Consider the following 19,099-nt stretch of genomic DNA (forward strand, 5'->3'; position numbering starts at 1 on the left):
ATTCTGGCAAAGGGTACCCCCACTCAGCTGGCAGCAGCCAAGGGACATTAGCATTTTTACCACTCTTTCCTTTCACCTTAGGTGAACTTACTTGTGATAGCAAATGCTCAAGTCCTTCAGTTCATTCCCATGTTCCCTTCACAGGAAGGCTCTTGAAAATTATTGTTCTATAATGATGGTATTAATTTAAAGTTTCAATAGGTCACTTTAAAGCAGCAGATATTTTTCACCGAAGTCTGTATTAGTTTCCAGTCTCTGCATTTGTTCTTTCATAATCAATATGTACATTATGATGATAAAAGTTCGGTCTGCAGTGCTTACCAAGCTCATCCCTCAACTGGACTGGAACAAATATTTGCTTTCTGCCAAAACAATGCAGAAGTTCCAGCTTACCCATTTTTTTGGTAATGGCTTGAACTTCTGTAGCACTAACAATCTCAATTGCCCTTGAGTTGTGAAGAGCTGTCTTAACCATTTTCTAAGTTATGAACAGAAAGGTGTTTTTTTTCTCCATGCAATGGAGTTTTAATAAGCTACTGTATTTTATTCATGACTGTTTTCAAAGTAAGGGAATAAAATGCCAATGTTAAATGAATTAAGTCATCTTCTAATGTGCTTTTGTGAAGTGTGGATCATCAGTGAGCAAATAATTAGAATAAAATCAAGCTTGATGCTCATGTAGGAGCTCTGGAAGTTGACAAGATGTCCTGACCAGTAATTAAGGCCTCTTATCTGTAATACTGGTATTTCTGACATTGTTCAATTTCTGTGTCTTTTCTGTAGTGTTTCTTACTTCAGCTGTTTATCACAAACTGACTACTTATGAAATTGCTTTATGGGTATATATTTGGTAAGCTGGTTGGTTCAGCACGTCTCTCCGTAACAGCAGGAGCAGCAGTAGGGAGGAAGGATGCTGTTGGATTGAATCCATGCTGGGATATAGCTTCAAGCACTCCATGCTGCTGCCTTTCAGCCTGCAGTCCTTGGCTGTTGTGAGAGTTTTTCTGAAGGATGACTGAGAGAAGCAGGTTTGTAGATAATGTGCTTTGAGAGGGTTTGTGGAGGGCTTCCACCAGCAGGTGTACCTCTGCCTGCAAGGGCCCACACTTAGGGGAAGGGAGAGAAGACGACAAAAACTTGAGTGTTAAGTAGGATAGCGTTTCCTTGTATTTGAAGTATTTTCTCAAGTATTTTTAACGATTGTTTTTTAAATAGCAAGACTAACTGGAGCAATTAATACAATCCTGGTCTAGTCTGTACGTCTACAGGCTTTACTATGAATTGGTAACAAATATTCTCCTGACCTTTTAACCATCTTCAGTCCTTAATGCGAACTTACAGAGCAAGCTTTGTTCACTTTCTACACCAAGTTTTAATTTCTTAAATTTGAATATTTTTTTAAATAAAACCTTACTGTAATTCTTATGAGCTTTGACTTTTATTGCCAAATAAATAAAGAAGACAAAGTGATCATGTTGTGTTTTTTTAAATAAATTTTTGAAGTAATCCTTCTAGAACAGGGATTTTCAGTGTCCCCCTCTCTTTGAGATATGTTTGAGTGGCGTATTGATTAGGCAGCCAAGAACAGCTGGGCTTATAGTCCTGCCAGAGTCTTTATCGACATTCTCAGACTTCAGCATCTCTGTGTTGACCGGGGTAAGAGGTATGCTTTGAAAATTAATGCTTTTCAAAGTTTCAACCTTCACTCCTATGGCGCTCTTTTACTGAAGCACTGCTTTTACCTCATGCTGAAACACAAGTGGGGTAGGCACACAAACCTCTGCTCAAAGCAGAATCTCTCTTAAAATAAAGTCAATAATATCTACAATACCTTTCATTCCTTTCTAATGCAAGAAAAAGCCCTAGTCCTTACTGTGACCCCTCTTCCACATGCTGCTGCTTTGGGTCTGTTTTCTTACCCTCAGTGGCTGGGGTTGCTAAATACAATGATTAACGGGACTGTTCCAGAGGTTAAGGCTGTCCAAGAGAGACTTTTGCCATCCCCTGCTACACCACACTTGGGACTGTGGTGTGCAAAATAGTATTTTCCAACACTGAAGTGACAGGAGCGTTTGGCCTATGAGAGTTAGGTGCTCATAAGTGTGTTTAGATGTGTTTCGGGAGATGATGATGAAGTTAATTGTTGCATTCTTCTGAATATCAAAAGCAATGGAAATCCGGGTGGTGCACCCTGTACTCAGAACCTTGTGCTGAAGAAATGTTACTTTGCTGCCACTTGAACTACTCCAAAATGTCTACCCCAGTGCTCTAGAGTTGGAGCTGCTCGCTAAAACCTTCATTAAATTGACAGGTAGCTTGACTTGTTATTATGGAAATAAATTTGGTTCCTATAGAAACCTGTTGCATGTGACTGGCGGGGCCATAAGACAAGTCTGTTTAAATAACTGTGCGCCCTCCTGATAAGGCTCCATTTACGTACCTGCATTACGCAGTGTTCTGTCAGCACCAGCCATCCTTTCAGGAGCTGCTGAAGAGATGCTGCTTTATTTTATGAAGGGGGAAAGAGCCGCAGAAAGGTGGAAATAATTTTTCAAGTCTGTAATTAGCTGAGACTCCCGGGGCAGCTTTTAGGTTGGGTTTTGCGTGGGTGGTCTTCTCTGGTGCCCCTCTGCCAGGCCCGAAGACTCGGAACCAGCGACCGTGGAACTCGTGGGCTGCTGTGACGTGAGTCGGGGTCAGCACAGCACCACGTTTCTGACCCGTGGAGTTGTGGCATTAGTTAATTGCCGGTAGTTAATTGCTGCTTGCAATCACTCCAGATTGTGTGCAAGCAGCTCTCAGGGAACACCAGGGGCCTGCACAGATCCGGGCCGACCCGCTCTGATCTGCTTGACAGGCTCATTATGATCGCTACCTTGGATTAAATGAAATGGGTACTTAGCAAAGTGCAATTCCCTTTCTTTGTCACGGGTAACTTTAATCAGTGTTTCGGGAGCACAGGGAAAATACGTAGGCCTGCTCGGCTCTGCTGCTGGTGGTGCCGTGACCTCTGAAGGCTGCTGGCAGCAGCGCCGACACGGCTGAGTTCGTGCTGCCTTGTCCAGCAGCATGAGTCCTGCTGTGCTAGGGGCAGAAACAGGGAAGAGGGAGGAAGAATTTGTCAAGGTAGAAGCGTGGATCATGGGAGAATCAACTGGCTTAAGCCTCTGTAAGCTCTCCAGTAGAACAGAGTTCTCAGTAGAACAGAGGCAGTGAGAGGCAGTCGCTGTTGGCGGTGCTTGGGCAGGGCTGGGTGGCCTCAGTACACACGACCCCACAGCTCTTCTGCGTGCAGGTGGCCCTTCACGTTCGTCCCATCCACAAAGGCTTCGTAGAGGAGGGAGCTGCCATCATTGCCTGCAGCGTAGGCGAGCTTGGGGGGGGTCTGTGGCTGTGCCCCCATAGGGAGTGGGAGATGGCCACACGGGACCCCAAGCCCGTGTTGTCCACGACGAGTTTGCGTGGGAGCCAGAAGGGCCAAACGCTTTCAGACACCACAAAGCTCCTGGCCTTGCTGTGACACCGACACCGCTCTTCGTTCTCATCATGCTTCCTTACACCAGTTCTGCCCCTTTCACCTCCTGCTCTCATTTTAGGAGGCACAGATTGCAGAAGGTCCAGATCTACTTTTTTTTTTTTACATCACTACATCTATTTATGCATTTTTATTGTGCCCCTTTTATTTGCCTTCTTTTCCAATGTAAATCTCATTATTTTCTATCTAACTTCATCTGATCTTTCTCTGAACCCTTTCTGAGTACATGCTGATTTTGTAATATCTCTGCGCAATATTCAAATGATAGCAGCTCTGAGAAGCAAAGAGCAGGAATCTCTTTCCTCCTTATGGATTATCTTACAAATGTAATTTTTGTTTAGCACATTACTGGAGAAATGCCTTTTGTTTTTTTTCTCAGCAGTCATTAACCTCACAAGGACATCAGCTTTATTTTTATACAGCTTATTCAGACTCGAACCATCTGCCTTGAGATCTATTTTCTCTAATAGAAATCTGGGAAGGAAATGTGAATTATGTTAGTCTGAGTAAATTTAATCCATGAAAATGAGTTTCTCTTAATAATACAAATAAATGTATTATGAAAGCAAATTAATTGACTGGGTGTTTGAAGTACTTAGATTTCTTGCCGTGTTTTGGATTACATCACGTTCTCTGCTATTTTTACTCCCAGCATAACTTATTTAGAGCTGCTTCTATCTGCTTATTGATCCTAAATCAAAACCAACTCTGTTGTTGTCTTATGTTTTGATGCAGCAGCAGCAGATCTATGCTTTTAGAGCGGTGCTGGCTAGACAAGGTGCTAGCCCCAGATCGCTGCCTAAGCCTCACAAAAACAGACTTTCATGGAGCTGGCAGAGAGGGACTTTTGCACGTGTGTGCATGCTGCAAGCAACATTTGGACATAGAATTAAGGTTGGAAAAGCCCCTCAAGATCACCTGGTCCAACCATCACCAATGTTACCCACTAAACCATGTCCCTAAGCATCAGGTCCAGCCTTTACACTGCAAAGGCTGAATCAAAGGTGTCAGAAAGTGTTACAGACCGAGTTTCTGAAGCAAACAGGCTGAGTGCGTTCCCCAGGTGCTGCTCTTGGTGCCACGCTGGTTTGTGCACGAGGTTGTGCCAGCCCTCCTTGTGCAGGCAGCGGCTGCTGCTGAGCACAAACCTGGGCTTCTCTCGGTGCCTGCTCTTGGATTTTTTCAGTTCTTAAGGACTAGTGAAAACAAAAGAGGAACAAATACGGTTCTGGCAGTTGAAAACTTGCAGATCAAACTAGAGATACCTGTTAGGAAATGCAAATAAATAGAGCTCGATCAAAGTCTTGGCATTTCTTATGGGCACATGTCCTAGAGACTTGACTCTTTGCCATGGCTGGCACACCAAAGCAGTAATTCTGAACAAGCGGTAGTCGGTCTATGCTCTAATTGCTTATCTAATGATCTATTCACCTGAGGGCACACTGTTCTGGAGAACAAGGCACAGGGTTCTCTGTCCCTTCCCTCGAGTCCTGAACATCTCCTGAGCCATATCAGTGGAGGAGAAAGAATACCCTTCTATGCTGTAATTACGTGCTATGATATTTATGTACCAAAACAGATCCCAAGGGGCTGAAGAGAAACAGAACCAGTTCTGTAACCTGGCGCAACTCCTCTCCCACCTTTGTTTTTCCCCTAGTGAGAGCCACAAACGGATGACATCTCGGTCCTTCAGCAGCGCAGAAATTTCTATCAGCCCTTCTGCAGGAGAGGCTTTGGAAGGTGACTTCAGGCGCTTTTATTCCCAAATGATTTAATTCTGTCACAGTTCCTCTGTCTGAATCCTGGCTGAAAGTGGAGCGGAGGTCCCGTGCCCCCCTGCCTGCATGGGATTTAGCTGGGTGCTGTGAACTCAGTTGCAGAACAAAGCTTTTCAGCCCCAGCATTCTGCATGTAAGTGTGTTTTCTGTGTAAACCCGTAGTGCCACATTCCTTTTATTAAGAGATGCCTTGGTGATATGGTGATGGTGCTGTAGGAAATCCAGGCAGGCTGTTAACTAAACCCAGACATAAATGTTCTTATTCTGACTTAGTTTTGTAACAGATAATTGTTCTGATGAATCCCAGCAAAGATGCTGATGACATTGGCCTACTTGATCCTGGGAAAAAACACTTGTATTTGATATGGTTTTTAATCACAGAGCAACCCAGCTAACATCCCCCCCCCCTTTTTTTTTTTTAAACCAAAAGGCTTAACGTTCACATTTTTTTCTCTGCTTAGATGAATGCTTTTGGCAGATGAGTAGAAACTGAACATCCCAAAAGGGAAAAAAAGCACAGGGAGATTCACAGCGCTCATTCTGCCTCTCCCTCCCGTGCTGGGACTGCCGTGGTGCAGCGCACATGAGCGGAGACGAAGAGCTTGGTCTGAGGTCTCCAGCCAGCAAGGTCATTGCCATGCTGTTCAGCTCTCTTGCCCACACTCTTCTTTCTCGTGCCTCTTGTTTTACAGGCTGATGTGGTAGTGCCCCGACCGAGCTGTGCTTTGCAGCCAGCTGTAAGGTGCAGCGTGAGGGTTTAATCAGCATCTGCGTTTTGTGATCACCATAGCGTGACTGCAGCCTTACTTCTCACAAGCAATTCAGATTCCATTTTCTTTCATGTGAACCTCCAGCGTAGCACCCTTCCATGCTACACAAGGCGTATTTTTGGAGGCCCACTGGCACTTCTCAATAGAAAGGAGAAGGTCAAGGAGTGAATTTGCTCCCTTCTTCAGCATTCATAAAAAATAAACTAAGCATTCCATGTTCAGAGTCCAAGAAAACAAATATAAACCCCTCTATTTTAGTAAGCTCTTGCATCTTGCTTGTGTTTAGAAAATTCAATAAACCTCTGTGCTTTTCTGCTTATTTTGATGTGTCAGTATTCAAATCGTTCACAAATTGTTCCAAAGCCCAGGAAACTTGTAAAACTTACTGAGAAAATCATGGGGAATGCAATTAGATATAGATTATTTGGACAGCTGTAGTGCCTGACTGTAAGTTTATGCTTTTTTGAAAGATTTAGGAAGAATTATGTGTCCATGACCAAAAGCCTGATAGGAGGAGTCATTTCTGGCTACAGTGCAACCATTTCTCTTCATATGGTCCAACAGGTAAAGTCCTCCCTGTAGCTGCACTGCTCCAGGTGAACAAAATACATCTGGACAAACCAAAGGGAGTTATATTGCTAATTATCTGCTTACTGTGGGGATGAGATTGAGGCATTAAAATCCTGTTCTCATGAGGAAGTGTGGATCTTCCTTAAATGCTAAACCAATAGCAAAGCTTCCCAAAGTCTGAAGAGTCACTTAATTAGGATGGAATCAGTGGAGACAAATCTTACCATTAAAAAGGAAGAGGAGATGAGGGTGTCTGAGTAGCAGTGGAAATTGAGGCTGGGAGAATAGATGCAGCTGTACAAAGCACCTTTTGAATGCCCCAAGCCCAGGTGGCAGGGTCAGAAAGGACAGCCAGGCATGGCTGGAGCTCAGCAGCTTGTGGCGAGATGAGGCTGGATTCGCTGGCATCCTGCGTGGCACCCTCAGCCCTGGGGAAACCAGCACTCTGTGCTCCTCTGTTGCTTTAGAGCAGTAGTTGGTAGCTCAAGCAACCTAAAAATAAATAAAAGTCTTGGCATGTTTTTTTTTATTACTGTTAACATCGATTATTAATACCAATTTAACATTAGCACTATCAATATATTAATATATTTTATTAGGTGAACAAGTGTTACTTGGAAAAAAGTAACTCAGCTTTTGGGTGCCGCCTTTTTCAGGTCTGAAAAAGCAGCAGCACGTTTCACAGCTGAGTGCAGTTAGGGATCAGCTGGGCCCTCTGAGGGAAAACCCGCCCGGTACCAGCAGAACAGAGGGATGCTGGTGGGTGGAAAATAAAGCAGCTGGCCTCTTGGGGAGGGAGGAAACACTGGAGCTTAGAGAGGTGATTTGGGGGAGAGATTTTAAATAACCAATACTTCTGTTGAGACCAGGAATTTTGGCGTGGTGCAGCTATGCATTTTAATTTCAGAAATCATCTTTAGAAGAGATTGAATAGCTATCCTTTAAGAACTGAGAGGTTGGAGCTGGGTCATCTTTTGCAGGAGGAGTGCTTACTCTTACCAGCAGCCCTGTGCCTTGGCATAGGGTTTGATCCCACGCTTTCCAGTTGGCTTTACTGGAGACATTGCTTTGACATCTAAATCTTGACCCAGGTGATGCTGCATGTGTTCCCCAAGAGCAGGGCCACCATTGTGAAGCGTGAGTTGTCCCTCTGTCCCCCACCCTTCCCAACCTCCAACCAGACCCAGAGCCAGGGTAAGGGAGTGAAGGAAGGAAGGAGCCCACATCAGCCACTTGCTGCTGGCTCTGGGGAACTGCATCAAGGCTTTGGGTGAGAAGGGGCGGAGCTGCACCCAGTTTGTCGATTTTCAAGACAGCAAACTCATGTGGTTTTTGAAGGTATTGTCCACTGCAGGTTGACGAGGAGCTTGGTGTGCTCGTTGCTGGTATTACTGCCCAAATCAGTGCTCAAGAGATGGTCCTTGAACGTCTCCATGTGCCGTCCTTGTCTGGCTTGGAACACTCCTTCGGGGTCTTGAGTGGACTTTGCTGCAGAGTCAGGGCTTGACAGGTGACCAGTTATTTCTATAAACTTACAGCCTTTGAGTGTTTCATCTCTTCTGTAAGGTTTGGCTGAAATTGGCCACTAAATTTGGGTGTTATTGGGGCAGGAGGAAGAGTGACTGAGAGTGATGGTGCTGTCATAAGTCGTCTCTCCCTTAGGAAATCAGAAAGGTCGTGGGCACGGTTTTTGCTACACTGGTTATTTTATGGATCCTTTACAACTTTGTTTACGAACCTTTCCTCAAGGCTCGGTGCTGAGCTACCCCTGTCGCTGCCTGACAGATGTGTTTTCTAGCGGATGGCGGGGAGGAGAAGGGATGGAGAAAAACGGAAGGCTTCTGTTGCAGGCAGAATTGAGAAGCTGCCAGCATTTCTTCAGAAATGGTGATTTTCTTGCAAAAATTCTTTTTCTTTTTGGTAAAAAGTTAATTAGTTATTGATTTTGCTGTTGACGGAACGAGGGCCTAATGAATGGTCTTTTACCAGCACTTCCTTCACTCCTAATTGGGATTCTCTGCTAGAATCTCAATGAACTGCTCGCAGGGTGCCCAGCCGCGGCATTACCACCGAGCAGCGAGCCCCGTTGCCCCCATCACCCTGTGCTAACCACGGCGCTGTCGCATCCCCCCAGGACTCGTTAGGGGGCAATGGCAGGACCGCCTGATTGCACACGTCAGCCCTGCCAGCACCTCCTTTGAAGAACTGTGAATGACCTTGAGCTATGCCTGTCAAGCTGAAAGCATCAAGGCAGGTAAATGAGCAAACAACTCACAGGGGAGAGGGGCTGGAGTTTAAAAGCGACGAGGAAAAGGAGGGTGCAGTGGGTGAAGGGAGAGCAGACTTCAGGGGGTTGGTGCGGGATGGAGCAGAGGCACAGTACGAGTGATACAAAGTGGGAGAGGAGAAGGCAAACAAATGAAGGGAACAGCTGAAAGCGAATTGCGAGGGTGGTGGATGGGAAGAGGAATATGAGGGACAAAACAAGGGGGCAGATTAATGGAAAGGCAGAGGATGATGTGCCTGGTATGGTCCCAGGTGCAGAACACAACAAATGATGGATGGACGAGAGCAATTTGGAGGGCAACATATGGGGGAGGTCCCAGTGGGGACTGCTGGTGCTGGGAGAGGAACCGAGGACCTGCAGAAAGGAGGAATTAAAGGAGGAGTCTTGCGGGGTGAAGGAAGATGAGCAATGATCTACGCAGGGTTTTCACTCTTTATGGATCCCTCCGTGTTTTCCCTGTGGACACAAGGTCCCTCTCTTTTCTCTGTTGCCTTTTGGGAACTTCCCAGAATTCAATCAGGGACAACACGTTCGATCTTTTCACCATCTTCCCCAACACTAAAATGCAATAAATTTCACAAACCTGCCCCTGAGAAGAAGAGCTTTGATACCAAGGGGTGGTATTTGCTGTTGAAAGTCCTGACTCTTACAGAGAAGTGTGCTTTGTTACGGAGAAGCAAGGAGTTTGTAGCTTGCATCATCACAGGCACCGACACTGCATCAGGACTCGGCACTCGGTTGTGTGGCCCATTGTGACACATTTTAAAAAGTCACGAGGGAGGCAGGGCAAAGCTTTTAAAATATTGATTGTTCTGCCCCAGGGATTGTTCCTTTTTGTCAGGGAATCTGGCAAGGAATAAAAGAAAAATAGTCAAGTTCTCTGACGGATGAAATATGAAGCCTCTGCTACCAATTCCCAAGGTTATTTCTGGACAACAAGGACAGAAACCTGATATCTTTTTGGTGGGTAGAAAGGGGGAAGAGATGTCCCTACAATGCAGCATCCTCCTAATACTCACAAAAGCAGTAACGATGAAAACTGTTCATTGCTAATAATATAATCACATGCAGACACAATAGATTTCTTAAGCACATGATTAAACTCAAGAGATGGCAGAAGCAAGAGGATTCCCATGAAGAAATGCCTTGTGACACGGTGACTGGGCGGCTGGGTCCCGGAGTGGTGCGGAGGTGAAGATGCCCAGAAGGCCGACCTCTGCCCAGCAGTGCTTGGGGCAGGATGGCAGCAACCTAACTCCGGGATTCCCATGGCTTAGGACTAGCACTGTAAATGCAGCGTGGCACTCGTATCGCAGCTGGGCTCCTTGGGCTGCTGAAGGAACAGAATGAGAACATTGATGTTTGCATCCTGCCTCCATCCCTGTGGTGTTTAGGGTGAAGGAAAATCCCAAATCCTCTGTCTGAGCTTGTCCATGGGAGAGCTAATTCTTCCCATATTCCCCTGGCAGGGATATTTTGAAGATAAAAATCACTTGGTGTTCACTGTTTTGGTAATTGCTTCTGGTTATCGTTTTTTTGGTAACTAATAAAGTTTGTTTGCTCCTCTGTGCAAGATCTCTGCCTCTAGCTGTATCTGCCCTGACTGAAACATGGTGGCTGCTGCTAGAGTAAGCAAAATACTTCATGTAGATGTTACTTTAATCTCAGCATAAAGGACACAGCAGAGATTTGCTAAGATGCCTTTGTTATCCCAAGAAGCTGAGCTGCCTTGACAAACCCCTCTCTCCTACAGTCAAAGCCAGAGCAGCACTTGGAAAACGCCAAGGAAAAAGCTGCCCAGACGGAGGGGCTTTTACGCAGACAAATCAGCAGGGATTATCAGCAGGAGGTGCTAAGGCTCCTCTGCAGAGCCCATGAGCTTGAGCTTGGCAACAGGAGCTGCAGGCAAATAACACTGTCTTCTGAACGTTTGTAAGTGCTTTGAAGGGAAAAAGTATAGGAGCTTTGGATGAAAAGCAAATACTGAGCTGTCTTGTATGTAGTGGAAACCAGCTGGTGTTGCTGCAGGCCAGATGACTCCCGGGCTGCATTCCCCCACCTCTCTAGACTCCTGCAGGAAAAAGCCAGCTGCACACCTTGCTGCTGTTCGGAGTCTGGAGACCCTGAAGGAATTGCTACCAACACCAAAAGCGTCTCCCTCATCCCAGCCAGTCGCTGTTCCACGGCCCAACACAGAGACCCTGGAAGTGAAATCTCCCCAGCTGCCTTATGTGAGGAGGATTTGCTCAAAATGAGGTGTCCAGGGGCCAATTCACCCCGAAAGTCAGATGAAAGTCAGCGTATCAGGAGTCTGCTGCCAGAGCCTGCAGCTGGGGGCCAGCTGTGCTCCCCAGCCAGGTGAGCACTGAGGGACTGGGAGATCCCTGCTGTGAGGGCAGCCAGAAAGAGAAGGTCTCGCTCTCTCAAACCAAACCTCCACAGGGCACATCCTCTGTGTTTCTTTCTGGTGGGAATAGATTGAGCAGGAGGCACGGGCACAGTGGAGCTAGGGTGATTTTTACATAAAGAGAAACACAGTACCAATCGCATGAAGAAATAAGTTAAATATTTGTATTCTTTTGTAATTCCCTTGGCCGCCTGCCGAAATAACCAAAGTCAGGTGTAAAGGGAATCTTTTTGGTACAACATGGCAATGATTGGAGGCGAGAGACTTTACCACTGAGGTTAATTCAACTTGGTGTCTTTCAGATCTCAAAACCTAAGCATGGGGCTCCCTTAAGCGCCAGCACAGACAAAGCTTGTGAGAACCACCTGCGCCGAGCTAGGGCTCTTCCATCAGTCGAAGGCTGTGAGTAACCACAAAGGTTGAGTTTCCTAACAGCCCCCATTCAGGTAGGGGCCAAAGAAGAGCTGCTGGTTGACACCCTGCATCAGCTCTGTTGCAATCACAAAGAAGTTCTCCCTGTTTTTGGTAGAGGGGACTCCACCACCAGTGCTGCCAGAAGATGATGCTCCTGTGCGCATCGCTCAGTAGAGCAACTCTGCCTGTCAAAGGATGGGTCCTACAGAAGCAAATCGAGGGTGAGTACCTGAAATATCAGGCAGCTGGCTCAAGAGGCACTAGGATATTCTTCAGCACTTGCTCTGTTACAGTCTGAACCTGAAGAGCTGTAAATGCAACACAAACTGTCCACTTGGGAAAGCAGTCACACGGGTGTGTGTTTTACAGCCAAGTCTGAAGCCTTTCTTTTTTTTTTTTTCCAACAGATGAGATTGGCAATATTCCAGAATGAGTTACACTCTGTCAAGCTCTTAGCCAAAAAAAACCTTTTAGGAAGAGAAAATAACATGTTCAGAGGTGTTCATAATCCTAGTTTAATCCACGCTTGAAGAATAAAATTTAATCTGAATTAGCCATGTGACAATGCACTGCTTCTACTGAATGTGTTGCCTTGGGAAATTTTCGAGACAACTACGTGCAAATCTTGGGCCTTTGCAGATCTCACCTCTGCTGAGCCCACGGCAGTCTGCCTCTTCCCTTTCTGACCAGTAATGAGACTCAAACCAAAGCGGAGAAACTTGGTCGGGTTCTTCACTTCCCTCCTGTGCAGGGCCTGCAGATGGTGCCAGCAGCCGCCAAAAGCAGCAGCTTGTCATCCGCGTGGGGAACGAGCAGAGGACTGGACAAAAGTCACCAGGGGAGCAGGACTGCCCCTGGCCCTAAGGGATTGCAGTCTGGGGACTGTCGGAAGTAGGGGAAGTGGGTGCAGGGGTAGCATGCCTTAAAATCCATTTTAGCTTGTGTTGCGATGCTGAAACGCAGAGGGAAGGTTAGCAGAGAGGGACCTTACATTTGTACATGACTTTTTCTATACTCCTACCACAAGTCTTTCTTCTGTACTGCGTGCTGTAGCTGTTAGCTTTAATTAAAGACAACTAAGGTGTAAACAGAGTCCAAGAGAAGAGGACAATCGCATTTTCCCAGCAGTGCTCTCCTCCCAGATGTCAGCGTGGAGCCCAAGCTGACTTTTTCCCAGGGCAAAGGTGTGGATACCACCCAAGCACCCAAAAGGCTGCCTGATTATTCAAACCAAATGTAAATGCCTGAGAAATAGCTTCGTCTTTCTCCCCTGCTGTCCCCGTGTGTTGCTGTGAGGTGGGGAGGTGCAATGCACGCCTGGAATGCTGTTTGGGTGAGCAGATGTTTGGCTGTGAGAGCAGCCAGACACTGCTCTAAGCTCTTTTCCACCTAAACAGCATTTCAGATCGGACTGCAGTGGGGACAAGCAGTGTGGTGATAGGTGAAGACCCTGACAAGAGGTAGCCTGGAGGTCAATGGCAGGAATGCTTTTATGTTTGGAAAAAAAATGTCTCCAGCCAGCAGTCTTCTCCATAAGGGACTATTTTTATATTTTTATTTTTTAAGTGGATTCCTACTTTTTAAAGATGTTACAAATAAAGTGCTTTCCCCTGGGTCTGCCAAAGTGTCTAAGACGACAATCTCAGCTAGGTTCATGCACTTCACAAATGGTTCAAGAACATTTTTACAGCTGCAGCACTCACAAAGAATTCTCCTACATGCTCTTTCTCACTTGCTGTGACACCGGTCACCTTCCCTATCCCTCTGTGCCTCTTGCTTTGCTACCTGTTCAGAAGATGAGGGGTAATTCACTCCAGGGCTAAGGAAACTTAATTTACTTGTATTTATAAAATGCCTTAAACTGCTGAAGTGGGATGCAATACAAGTGCATAAGCTGCCATAAGAAGGCAGCTGATTTCCCTAATTAAACAGGAAGAAGCAGGAAGAGGTGCAATTGCAAAACAGAAAGGTCAGGAAAACTTGTCCGTTTGCTTATCTATTTCACATAAACAAAGATATAAAAAAATGGCAGACAGATAAAATAAGCACAGTGTGTGTGTAAAACAAACCTGGGCCAGCGAGTCTCGAGCCAAGCCGCTATTTACAAGACCTCACGTGACCTGCAGGCACTGAAGGACCAAAAGTGAAGGAAAAGCGAGTTTTCCAAGTGCATACATCTCCACTAAATACCTTTGGGCTGAATCACTATGAAAAGCTGCAGTGTTCAGAGCTATTTCAAGCAGAGACCCGGACATTTGAGTCTAATGCACAGCTTTGAGGCTCCATCTCTATACGGAGGTTGCGTAACAGCAGTTTGATAATTTGCCATGACTGTTGTAAAGCGCACGGGACTAATGATGTGCTAATTTTCCTGTTTGTAAAACCTATATATTTAAGCCTATGTTAATACATGTAAAACTTGGCCATTGAGATCTCAGAGGTGGAATGTGTAAATATCCTTTGCAGCTTGGAGAACTGCTGTAACTGAGGCTCCAGCCCGCGCCCCAGACCCACCTCCTGCGCAAAGCAGGGCCCTGCTCCTTTTCCGAGGCTTTGATTCTTCTCGGTCACAAAGCGTAGGAGTAGAAAAGGGCGTTTAAACTGCTCTGGGCTTTTCAGGCAGCACCTTCTAGCTGTGCTGTGCCTCAGCTACACCCTGCTCCTCTAAGGGCCTAGTGGGACAGAACCCAAAAAGCCGCATAGTTTCTTTCTCCCCTCAAATAGCTTCAAGTGGCTGTATGTAAGCCTGAGCTCCAGCACACACGGATGTCTCAGGATGCTGTGTTCACGTCGGGACGAGGATTACTGCCGTCACATCCATCACTGGCTGCTTCCGTCCCCGTCCTGTCACTGGGGCAGGCACTGGAGAGGCTTCTTTCCTTTCTCCATCCCCCGTACGCCCAAACACACGGGCGCGCTGCCTGCGACCAAGCCAAAGGCAACCCCCCGGTTAACAGATCTCCCGCAGCCTCTCCCTGCCCGTCAGGACGAGCTGGCAACGCGGCCACGTTTCGGAGAGCGCTGAGGGGGAGCCGAGAGCCCTTCCCTCAGGGGCGTCCCCCCAGGCCAGGCCTGCTCCGGGCCCTGAGGGCTGCGGGCGGGGCGGCGCCTGCGCCGCGGCCCTGCGGGGGGACCCCCGGTGCCCGGCGTCTCGCGAGAGGCGGCGGCGGCGGCACCGGGACGGGGCCGGGCTGCGGGAGGAGGGGGAGGAGGAGGAGGAGGAGGAGGAGGAGGAGGAAGGCGCTGCCGCCGCCGCCGCCCGGGCGGAGGTGAGCGCGGAGCCGCCCACGGCGGGGCGGGCCGGGCTCAGGGCGCGGGGCTCGGTGCCTGCGGGGGGGGGGACGGGACGGGCAGACGGACGGACAGAGGGGCAGACAGACGGACGGGCCCTCCGGTGACTCCAGCCCGCCGCCAGCAGCAGCCCCCGCTCTCCTTCAGCGCCCCCCCCCCCCGGGCAGCAGGTAGGGCGCACGGCCCCGTTATCCTTCCCCTCGGTGCCCCCCTCCTCCCCCGAGCTCGGGTCTGTGTGGGGCTGAGGCGGCTCCTGTCCGGGTGCCGGCCCCTCTGCTGCCCCTCGGGCTCTGCCCCGGTTCCCCCCGGGGCTCTGCCCCGAGTCCCGGCCGCCTCGGGACCCGCCGCCTCCTGCCCTGTGGGCAGCCCCAGGAGCACAGGCTGGGAGCGGTGCCCTTGGGGGAGCGGCTTCCACCGTCGGTCGGTGCGTGGCTTTGCATCGCTTGCCCAGCACGGGCAGCCCGTAACATCACTAATCGCTTTTGAACTTGAAAAGAGGAAAGCTTCAGAGCTGAACCACGAGCAGCAGAAGGCTGCGCTTTAATGAAGCGTTCCCAAGGCAGATGCGGATGGGGTGAGTTGCAGGGAGCTGCTGTTGACGCGCCACAACTGTTCCAGGTTTGTGTTGGCGCGGGCTGCAGGCACCGGGGCTCGCGCGGACTCTTCCCCAGGTGGTAAGGCCAGGAGCCGTGGGAGGGCTTCAGGCTCACGACAGATGCAGAGAACGTGCTGCGTTCGGGGTGTTTCCTGCTGGAAGGCGTAGAGGGATGGCTATGGGGACAACTTCCCAGGGTGGGTGTTGAAAAAGAGGAGACCGGCGCTGCCAAGGCTGTACAAACCGGGCTTTGTGGCGGTGATGGGAGGGAAGGCGCTGGCACAGCTACCTTGATTAAGATGTCTTTTGCTGGTCTCTAGCGTATATGTGTTAAGCTGGGGTAAAACACACAATGCAAGCGCTTTTTCTTTGGCTTACAGTGCGCACATGTGTAAATAGTGAATGATACTACATGAGTTAAAACTTCCCTCGTTTGCAAAGGGCACTAGACACTGGAAAGCTGTGGAGAAGCAATTTACTGAGTGATGGCCAAGTGCGTGAAATTCTTTTCTGGTTCTTAGCGCATTGAGCGTTTGTTATGGATGAGAGGAGCTCATTCTTCTGCACCTACAGAGAGGTTAGTTTGGTTTTCCTGCTCTGGATGGAGCCTGCTTACTGCCCGAGCCTAACCAGTAGCAGGTGTGTGCCACTGCACGTGGGTAAAGAAGGCTGCGTGGGTCAAGTGACTGCTGGTGAATGAAAGTGCTGCAAGGGAAGTGTTGGTTTAAGTGTTTTTTTTTTTGTATGTTTTTAAAAGTTCTCCTTCCGCCCCTTTTTACCTTCAGAGGCAGCCAAAGCCTGAACAAGCTGTCTGACATCCTGTAGCATCCTGCATTTTAACGAACGGGCTCTAGAGCAGGTGAGCGGGTGCTTAGTGCCTGATCTGTGCCCTGTGAGTCCTCAGAGGGACCTAGGAGCGCTGTGAGGAGGGCAAACCTGGGAAAATACAGAGCAAGAAGAGGTGGAAGCTGCACCGAAGCCTTTGGAGGCACAGTCCTTTAGAAACCATTGCTGTTAAAGGAGTGGGATTATGTCCACTGTCTCTAGTATGTACATGTACATGAGCTTCTTTATTTTCTGTAGCCCGTACTGCTCCAGCAAGGGAACAAGCAGATCTGGAGTTACTTTCTTTTGCAAAGAGAGGCAGCGAGAGAATGTAGTCATTGCACGGATATGTTGTAGAGAGGACAGGAAGAAAGAGACAGGGGTTACTTAAGCTGCCGTTTGCCCTGAGAACAAACGATTGCAAACTGGCTGTGAAGTGCAAGTAAGGTTTCCAAATCCTTGAGGAGCTGGATCTGCAATAGCTTTTGCAATAAGAGTGCTGGGGATGCATCCCCCCCCCCCCCCCCCCCCCAATTTCTGGTTTTAAAGTGGAGTTTGAGCAATCTAGAGAGGTATTTGACATGGCAGCTTGTGATAGGAGAGGATGCGAGCAGTGACCTTGCACCTCAGTGTCTTTTTCAGGCCTGGGATGGGGAGAAGAGTCATTGGTTCGCACCCAGGCCAAGCTCAGGTTGGAGATAATCCTGTTATGGCTGTTCAGGAGGCTGTGTAGGATGATTATAGCACTTGGTCTGCTTCCCAGTTTGCCGGCATCGTGTCACAGAAGCAGCTTTGTGTGCATCCCGGTGCACATTCTTGTTGGCTGGTGACTTTGGGTTAAACTTGAATGTAAATTCTTGGCTTCTCCTGGAGGCTTTTCCTTTTGATTCTGGCAAGGGGAGGATGAAGGCACATTCCCTCTGATGTGCTCAGAGACCTCTAATTTGTGCTTTCAATCTGGCGTCTTTTATGAAGTGCTCGGAAAGAGGATGTATCGTAGTCAACAGAGTAACTCTGTGTTCTGCAGCAGCTTTCTCAGGAGGAGAGATTAAGATGCGTTATTGTTCTTTTCCAGGGTTGCTCTCTGGCACTGACACAGTCAATGGAAGCGGAGTCATTTTGATTCTGTGCTGCTCACTGCTGTGTGTCTTGGGAAAGCCGAATGCTCTGGCAGGCCTGCGTGCTGTGTCCTGGAAAGCAGGCTCGAGCCCTTGGGGTGTGCTGGGTAAAGCTATGTGACCACGGTGGCTTTAACGAAGAGCATCCTTCCGTTTTCCCAAAGGAATGTGTGTGCCTGCCGTGCCACACACAGCGCCTTGCTCGCTTCCATCAGCGCCACGAGGGTGATCTGTCTGCGCTGGGCTGGGACAGCTTCGCAGGAATGCTGGCAGGCTGCTGCGCAGCCTAAAGCTGTGGAAGCTGCGGGGTATGGGGATGGCAAAAAAGGGATGCTCTTTGCAGCTTTCCAGACTTGCTGTATTCCAGCTACCCCCAAGGTCTCAAGCAATGTTGGAAACCCAGTACGTTAGGGATTTTGTGCGCAGTGGGTACCGTATTCATACAGAATAGGAAGCATTCCCTGTCCTGAGCAGCAAAGTGTCTCAAAAGCAAGAACAGATTCAGGCAAAATGCAAAGCCAGGAATGTGCCAAGCAGCAGGCTTGGCAGCATCACTCCATTATCTTCTGCTGTTGGACCGAGATGCTTGGCCTGAAGTGCTGACGTACGTATATAATTTTCCCCTTCCTTAACTCTGCACTCATCTCTCTGGGTGATTCTTCTTAGATCTGACCCATGCTCAGCCTTAACTAGATAAATGCAAGGAATTACTGCTGAGTAATACCTGCTTCTTGCTCTGCAGGGTACTGTGTGTTATGTCTGCACAGTTCTTCCAGCTCCTTTTAACATGTAGAATAAGAGCCTGACTCGAAGAAACACAGTGTTTGGTGTTGCAGCGTGAAACCACGTGGCAGGCTACAGCTACGCTGAATTTCTGGCAATCTCCACCTCCAAAATGTAAATAAATACACCAGGGTGGAAAAACCCCAAACCTTCACTTCTGCGTTTTATGTCTTTTGGGACAAACCGAGCTGATACTTTGATGTATAACCGTGTCTGATATCATTCCTGTTCACTAGTAAATTCTGGCCTAGTGCTTTGGGTCTAGTGTTTGAAGCCAGGACTTTGCTTGTTAAAATCTGGCATCCCTGAGGCATAAGCACAGCCACGCAGATGGCCCTTCAGACAAGTCCATTGATTTAACGCTTCTGTGAGTTTCAGAGTTGCAGAGCACACTGCCCAGTGAGGACTACGGGGCTCAGCGCTTCTGCGGATCCGGACTCTGGGGTTCTTTGCATCCCCGTGTGGGGTGGGGTTGGTGCTGTTCAAGAGCTGTGTGTGAATGTGAGCTTTCTGGGGAATGATCTCTCCAGTCTGGGGGGTAGAGAGACCCAGTCCTCATTCTGAAAAGCATTTCAGGTCTGCTTGCTGCTTAAAGTGGTTTTGTTTTCAGAGCTGTTGTTGGTAGGGTTTGTTCTGAGGCCGTTACACCGAACGGGGATGCCTGCAGAAAGAGAGGCTCCTGTCTTAGATCTGCATGTCCTCTGCTGGGTTTATAATCGGGGGCTG

The 19,099-nt window shown here is 48.3% G+C and overlaps 1 protein-coding gene across 14 annotated transcripts in view; it reads left to right on the top strand.

Moving 5' to 3' along the window:
- The first annotated feature begins 7,389 nt into the window (after positions 1-7,389).
- CHST12 (carbohydrate sulfotransferase 12) overlaps positions 7,390-19,099 on the top strand; it is a 54,990-nt gene continuing 43,280 nt past the window's right edge. For 2 of the 14 annotated variants that reach the window (XM_080556174.1, XM_080556179.1), the window contains exon 1: positions 15,037-15,222. The gene's annotated coding sequence lies outside the window, so the exon portion shown is untranslated. The other 12 variants (XR_013939594.1, XR_013939595.1, XR_013939596.1 and 9 more) reach the window with 12 other exon arrangements.

This window comes from Anser brachyrhynchus (genome assembly GCF_964034855.1).
Source record: "Anser brachyrhynchus genome assembly, chromosome: 15".
Classification (NCBI taxonomy): Eukaryota; Metazoa; Chordata; class Aves; order Anseriformes; family Anatidae; genus Anser; species Anser brachyrhynchus.